This window comes from Peromyscus eremicus, chromosome 20 (assembly GCF_949786415.1).
Source record: "Peromyscus eremicus chromosome 20, PerEre_H2_v1, whole genome shotgun sequence".
NCBI classification, from domain to species: domain Eukaryota; kingdom Metazoa; phylum Chordata; class Mammalia; order Rodentia; family Cricetidae; genus Peromyscus; species Peromyscus eremicus.
In genome coordinates, this window is record NC_081436.1 from 16,663,813 (window position 1) to 16,670,530 (window position 6,718).

Genomic DNA, 6,718 nt, shown 5'->3' on the forward strand with positions numbered 1-6,718 from the left:
AAAGACACTTAGAAACCATGATTGCTAAAAAGCATCAACTCCTCATTTTGGCCAAAAGGCAACTAAAAGTAAAATAGAAGCCCGGGATCCCTGTCTTCAGGTTTCATCTGTCTCCTTTAGGTTATACTGCCAGCTTTTAAAACATTGTGTTCCATACCCATGAAAGGTGCCCTGCTCATTGTCCTGAACCTGCAGCCACTTTAGGATCCAGGAACAAATAACAAGACTGGTGGATAAACATCTCTACAGTAATACTGAAACTACCCACAAGCAGCAGGGAACCTGAGCCAACAGACCACCCCTCCAAACAAGGGCAGTTTTCCAACTATAGAGCAGGAGACATTTCCTGAGATCCACTTTGTCCACTCACACATTAAGGACTCTTGGACCACACTATAAAAATAATACAGAGACAGTTATCAACTAGACCCCAGCATGCCCGGGAATACTTGATTATGTCCTCCCCAGTTCTTCTACTTAAGTCTAAATGCCAGGTCAGCACCCCAAAGATGGACTTGGGATCACTGCATCTACTGTGCCATGCTGATCAAATCTCTCTCTGATTTTCACCAATACTGGTCTCTCAGTGGGTGGATTGGGATGCACAGCCAAGCCTATTCTATTAGATCTGGCAGGGACTAGCCTCTCCCAAAGCTCTGGGGGTACCCAAGGAGTACACAGCTTCATTCCCTGTGCCTCACCTGAGCTATCATTTTGTCAATCACTGGGGAGATTTCAGCACTGCTTTCAAACTGTGATCTTGGTTAAAACATGGATCTTTCCTTATTAAATAAATAAGCACTGTGTGTTTATTTTTACTTGACCATGAACCTGTTCAGTTGAGCAAAGAAATGTCCCTACACAGGTCACAGGTCATCTCATAATTTTTCTGTTCATCTGATCTTGTGTAAGAAACCATCACCCACCAGGCAGTGGTGATGCACGCCTTTAATACCAGCACTCAGGAGGCAGAGCCAGGCAGATCTCTGTGAGTTTGAGGCCAGCCTGGTCTACAGAGTTGTGGGATGACTCATCCTTAACAGGCTTTTGGGCATTCCAGCCCAAACAAGTAAAAAAGATACTTTCTGAGAGCCAGCCTGGGTCTGCCTGATGGTCTTAGCAACAGCAGCTGAAACATGATCTGGAGATGATCTGGACCAATGAGAGGCAGCCATGTCACACCAGCAGATGCATATTCATCAGACTTCCCCCAGGGTGTGGTGGAGGGTATATAAGGCTTGCCTCTTCCTGAATAAACTGAGCTTGTTGTTTCGACATTCTCCCAGAGTCTGTGTGGTTTGACTCTGCACCTACTTGGCCCCTGCCCCCAAAGGGAACAACAGCAAGGACCCTGCTACACAGAGTGAGATCCAGGACACACACCAAAACTACACAGAGAAACCCTGTCTCAAAAAAAAAAAAAAGGAAGGAAGAAAGAAAAATTAAACCACTACCCAACAGCTCCTGACTCAAGCTACTGACTATCTTGTCTTTACTTATCAATCTGTGGTCTGGGCCGGGAAAACAGTAGCAGCCTCTGTGATCAGTGAGCATGGCTGCACATAGACCAGATGATGTTCTTTGGAGACTATGCACTGTATGACTGACAGGTTGTGCTAGTGGGTGGAGGCTCAGAGGGGCTATGAGCCTGGCCTTGATTCTTCCCCATGTGGGCAAACTACACCTGCTCCCAGTGTAGGAGCTCAAGACCAAAGCCAACATTCAAACCACTGTGAGTGGAAATTACCAGTCTGTTAAGGACTATACCCAAAAGCCTCAGTGTGAAGATCACAGAGACCATTGGGACTCATGAAGAGACATAGATATGCCTCCACAAATACCTCACAGGATTTGTGGTCGTCCCTCGCCCACAAGGCACAGAATATGGTCTTCATTATCCACACTCTGTATATGTACACTTCTTGTTGGCAAAGTGTTTTGAATGTCACCAAAACCCCTTCTTCCTCTACCCTTCCTTTTTATAATAAGGTGCCCAGTGTGCTTCAGATACAAACCTTCCACTTCATCCCAGTCCTCCAACCCAAAGCTATCTCTCTGACAATTGAAGGACCAGCCCCCAGATGACTGGAACTTTATCTGCTTGTGTCCTAGTGAATCATATCTCTTCACTCTCTCAATGGGTGTGTGTGTGTGTGTGTGTGAGATATTTACAGAGCAGCTTTCAATCATCCCTTCGCATGTCAGAGGAAAGACACTTCTTGTAATTATGTGTTACACGTGAAGCATTTAAAGATGGCTGGGCCTATTTTGCATCCTTACATGTCTCTTTAAATTAGTTATGAATTCTTAAAGGGATTCTTAGTCATTAATTACAATTAAGTCCACCAATTGCCACGCCAGAGAACATTCCTGACCTGTTTTCTGAAGCCTGATCAATTTGCTTGATGGATGTCACTGCACCAGCCACTGGGTTGGGGGAGTTTGATGACAAATGGCATGGCCTTAAATGTTTGTCCTAGAACATGCCCTTAGCCACAAACATTCCACACTGATAGTGACTCAGATGACCACATGGGAAGGATGCCATGTCCAAGTGCCAGGGTTAACAGAAGCAGTAGTGGTACAGAAAGAGTCCAGATCCCTAACCCCAAAAGTAAAGCCCTTAGCCACTGCTAAATGTTAGTAAGTTAATCACTAAATGGGTTGATGTTCAGATTTTCAGTAGACTAACCAGAATGGGGATGTTATACCCAAAGTCAGTCTGAGTGAAACTGGCCATCGATGGCACCCTCATGGCTCCATTATGACTCTCTGGGGACACAATGGTCCAACACTGAATGTTTCACCACTGCTGTTGAGATGCCAGTTTGTCTGGGGATGAGAGACACCTGCTCTGAAGCTGTATATCTGGGTCAGCCCTACACACAGTAGATGTTCACTGAGTGTAGCTGAAGTTTTCCTGTGTCCCACCTGGTTCACAGCCACTCAGTCCCAAATAAACATACAGAGGCTTATATTAATTATAACTGCTTGGCCATTAGCTCAGGCTTATTACTGACTAGCTCTTACACTTAAATTAACCCAAAATTCTTATTTATGTTTAGCCATGTAGCTTGGTAACTTTTCTCAGTTCTTATCATCTTGCTTCCTCTGTGTCTGGGTGGCTACTCCTGACTCAGCCTTCCTCTTCCCAGACTTCTCCTTATCTCCTTATCCTGCCTATACTTCCTACTGGCTACTGGCAAATTGGCATTTTATTTATCAACCAATTAGAGCAACACACATTCATAGCATACAGAATGACATCCCACAGCACTTCCCTTTTTCTGTCTAATCAAAAAGGAAGGTTTTAACTTTAACATAGTAAAATTACATATGATAGAACAGTCATCAAGCAAGAATTACAGTTACAATACCTAGTCTATTTGTATTCTGTAAAATTAAAGAAAATATTCTATCATCTGTCCTATATTTGTGAGTCTAAACTTTCATATCTAATTTATCTTTTCTCATAACCAAGGAAAATTATAATTATAGCTATCTAGTCTTCAACTACAACTGAGTCCTCCCATCCCTGACTCCAAGCCTAGCAAGTAAGGGTCTGTTCTGTTCCAGGGAGTGTTGGAATGGATTACTGGCCAGGAACCTGCTTGTGAAAGACAGGAACAAATGCTCCCTGCTGCTTTGACTTTGAGACCCCACTTCCTGAATGGATGATGAGCCTACAGAGGAGAGAAGCTGAATTCCCTCATCCTCCCTAACTCATTTCCTAAGACTGGAAGTGGAAATGCTTCTGTGCTTTGAGTGAATAACCACCTTAGGAACAGGAATGGGGCAATAAACTCTTGTTTTCATGACATTTTATAATCCTGTATTTCCCTCTGGTTTTACCTGACATCTTCTTCACCATGCACTTCCGTCCATGAGCAGGATGATCCCTTTGATTCGTTGTAACACTTTGTGGTCATTCTGAAGATTTCAGATAACTCTGCCATTATTATTATTATTATTATTATTATTATTATTATTATCACTATTATTATTATTATTAGTGCAGTGGGCACTCTCGATGCCTCTTTTGTGGAAATTCCAGGCATTCTGGGAGATGAAGACCTAATATAGCCATAATGTGGTATACTTGTCTGCCAGGACCAAAAGACTTTGATTATACACTCTGGTAAGTATATAGACTTAATATGTCATGGGTTAAATCCTAAAATCAGAAACCCATAGCAGAAGGCAGCAAAGAGATGGAGGCCCCTGACTAAAGCAACAGCTTTTGTCATACCCAACTTACAAAGGGATAATCATTGTAGCTCCTCCCACTTTTGCAGCCAGGAGACTTCTCCCTGAATGTGATCTTGCTTCAAAACTCACACTACTGACTTGAGTCTAGGGCCTATTCCATTTAGGTTTCTACTGTTGTGATAAAGACCACGACCAAAAGCAACTTGGAAAGGAAAGGGTTACTTAACTTTACAATCATAGTCCATCACTGAGGGAAGTCAGGGCAGGAACTCAAAGCAGTAACCTGGAGGCAGGAACTGAAGCAGAAGCCATTTCTTATAGTACCCAGGATACTTGCCCAGGGATGGCACCACCCACAGTGAACTGAGTCCTTCTACATCAATCACTAATCAAGAAAATGTCCCATAGACTTGCCTACAGGCCAGTCTAGTAGGGGTACGTTTCTCAATTGAGGCTCCCTCTTCATAGATGACTCTAACTCAATCACTCAAGGTGACAAAAAACTAACCAGCTCAGGGCCCCACCCACTTCTGATAAATGACGCTTTCCACTACTTCCAAGGTCTACTATGTGTTTCCATTCTAGAGTGTCCATAATTTCTGTATGTTTGAAGCAAGAGGAAACAGTCTGTGTCAATTCACTTGATTGTACTGACTGTAAGTCACAATACTATCCCCAGTGAGTGACAGTAGCAACACTGTTTGCCCCTTTTTTAGAAGCATGACCCACTCTCTCTTCTGCAAGCCTCTTGGGGGTGTTTTAAGTGTGGTCCTCACCACTATGCCCTAGGCTAGGCATTCTTATTCTCATCTTATAGATAAGAAACTGAGGTTCACAGAGAACAGTTGGTACTTGGAGTTAATGTTTTCTGTCTTTTCAAACAGGAAAGGCCAGGGACTAGAGATCTTGCTTCAGTGGTTAAGAGAGCTTGCTGCTCTTCTGGGGGAGCAGATTTTGGTTCCCAGCACCTATGGAGACCAGCTTTTAATAGCCTGTGGATCCAAAGAATCTGATCTGATGCCCCCTTCTGGCTTCTGAGGGTACTGCATTCACACACACACACACACACACACACACACACACACACACACAAAGACTTGACTCTGTCCTATACAAACTGTAGACAGCTTCTAGAACTCATAGTATCCAAGCAGATCAGTAAGAGGAATACCTAAGTCCCAAGTTCAAACTACCCAATGGGGGGTGGAGTTGAAGAAGGGAGATGGCAAACTGAGCATGGGAATGGAGTAGGGAGCAATGACATAATCTCTTTGGTGAGCCAATCCTGTTGAACAGTGTTTGTGGCCATCAGAATCTAAGTAAAGTCCTGCTAAGAGCAAGCTGAGGCTGCAATTCCCCAACTGATGTCTAGAGCTGCTCCCAGACAGACCTAACCAAGTAGAAGGAGTTGAGAAGCAGAGGAAGAATGGGGATGGTGAGCTTTGTGAGGGAAAGCATTCACTGCGGTGCTGTTGGTGATGAGCTAAGTCCATGCTGTAAACATCCCAGGTCCCACATAGCACACAGAGGCAACTACACTGGAAGCTCCCGCTCCCAAACACCTGAGGAGTCAAAGTGCAGAGAAGCCACAGACATTGAAACCCACATGCCGGAGCAGTTTAGAACAGTCACCAAGACATCACCAGGACTGAAAAGGGCTTGTGTGGGAAGGAAGAGGCCAGCTCCAGTGGATCTGCACCACCAAACCAAAATCTGCTTGCTCGCCATGCTTGTTAGCATAGGACAAGCATGGACTGAAGGGCAGAGACAATGGTCACTCCAACTTTTCAGAATCACCCTGAAAAGCCAGACTCTGGGTCACTAGGACCCAGAACTGACTGATGACTTGTGACTTGGAGCCAGCTGGGTTCAAGGCCATTCCAAAGTCTCCCAGGAGCCAAAGAGACCTGGAGACCGACTCATTCAGTGTGAACCACTAGCGGTCCAAGATTAAGTGGCTTTGGGTGACACACTACCCTGGATGATTAAGGCTTAGAGCCCTTTGCTGTGGAATAATCTTTTTGTACAATGTGAAGATATGTCGCTCTGAGTAGTTTAATAAAAAGCTGAATAGCCAATAGCTAGGCAGGATTTGGGGGGCAGAGAGGATGTTGGGAAAAAGATGGTGGAGACACCAAGAAACACAGAGCAAGCAGGATGGGCAATATGGAGATGAGGTAATAAAGCCAACAGTAGAAAGTAAACTAATAGAAGTGGGTAAATTTAAGTTATAAGAGCTAGTTAGAAACAAGCCTATGCTATCAGCCAAGCTTTCATAATTAATGGTAAGTCTCCATGTCATTATTGGGGAGTTGACAGTCCTGATGAAACAGTCTAACTACAACCTGCCCTCCCTGCTCCATCCTCCATGTCTCCTGATCCTGCCCCAGGACCATACCTCTCACACAACAAATGGGGCTTGGCCTCAGCTTATCTCCATAGAAATCCCACTGAGGCAGGCACATGGGATTTGTAAACACTGCATCCCACCCCCAGGGAATCTTCTGGA

The 6,718-nt window shown here is 44.4% G+C and overlaps 1 long non-coding RNA gene across 1 annotated transcript in view; it reads left to right on the forward strand.

Moving 5' to 3' along the window:
- Positions 1–3,746, forward strand: part of LOC131896707 (uncharacterized) — a 40,391-nt gene extending 36,645 nt beyond the window's left edge. Inside the window, exon 3 of the long non-coding RNA XR_009375492.1 lies at positions 3,577–3,746. This is a non-coding gene — a long non-coding RNA (uncharacterized LOC131896707). The remainder of the gene's footprint in view (positions 1–3,576) is intronic.
- The last annotated feature ends 2,972 nt before the right edge of the window (positions 3,747–6,718 follow it).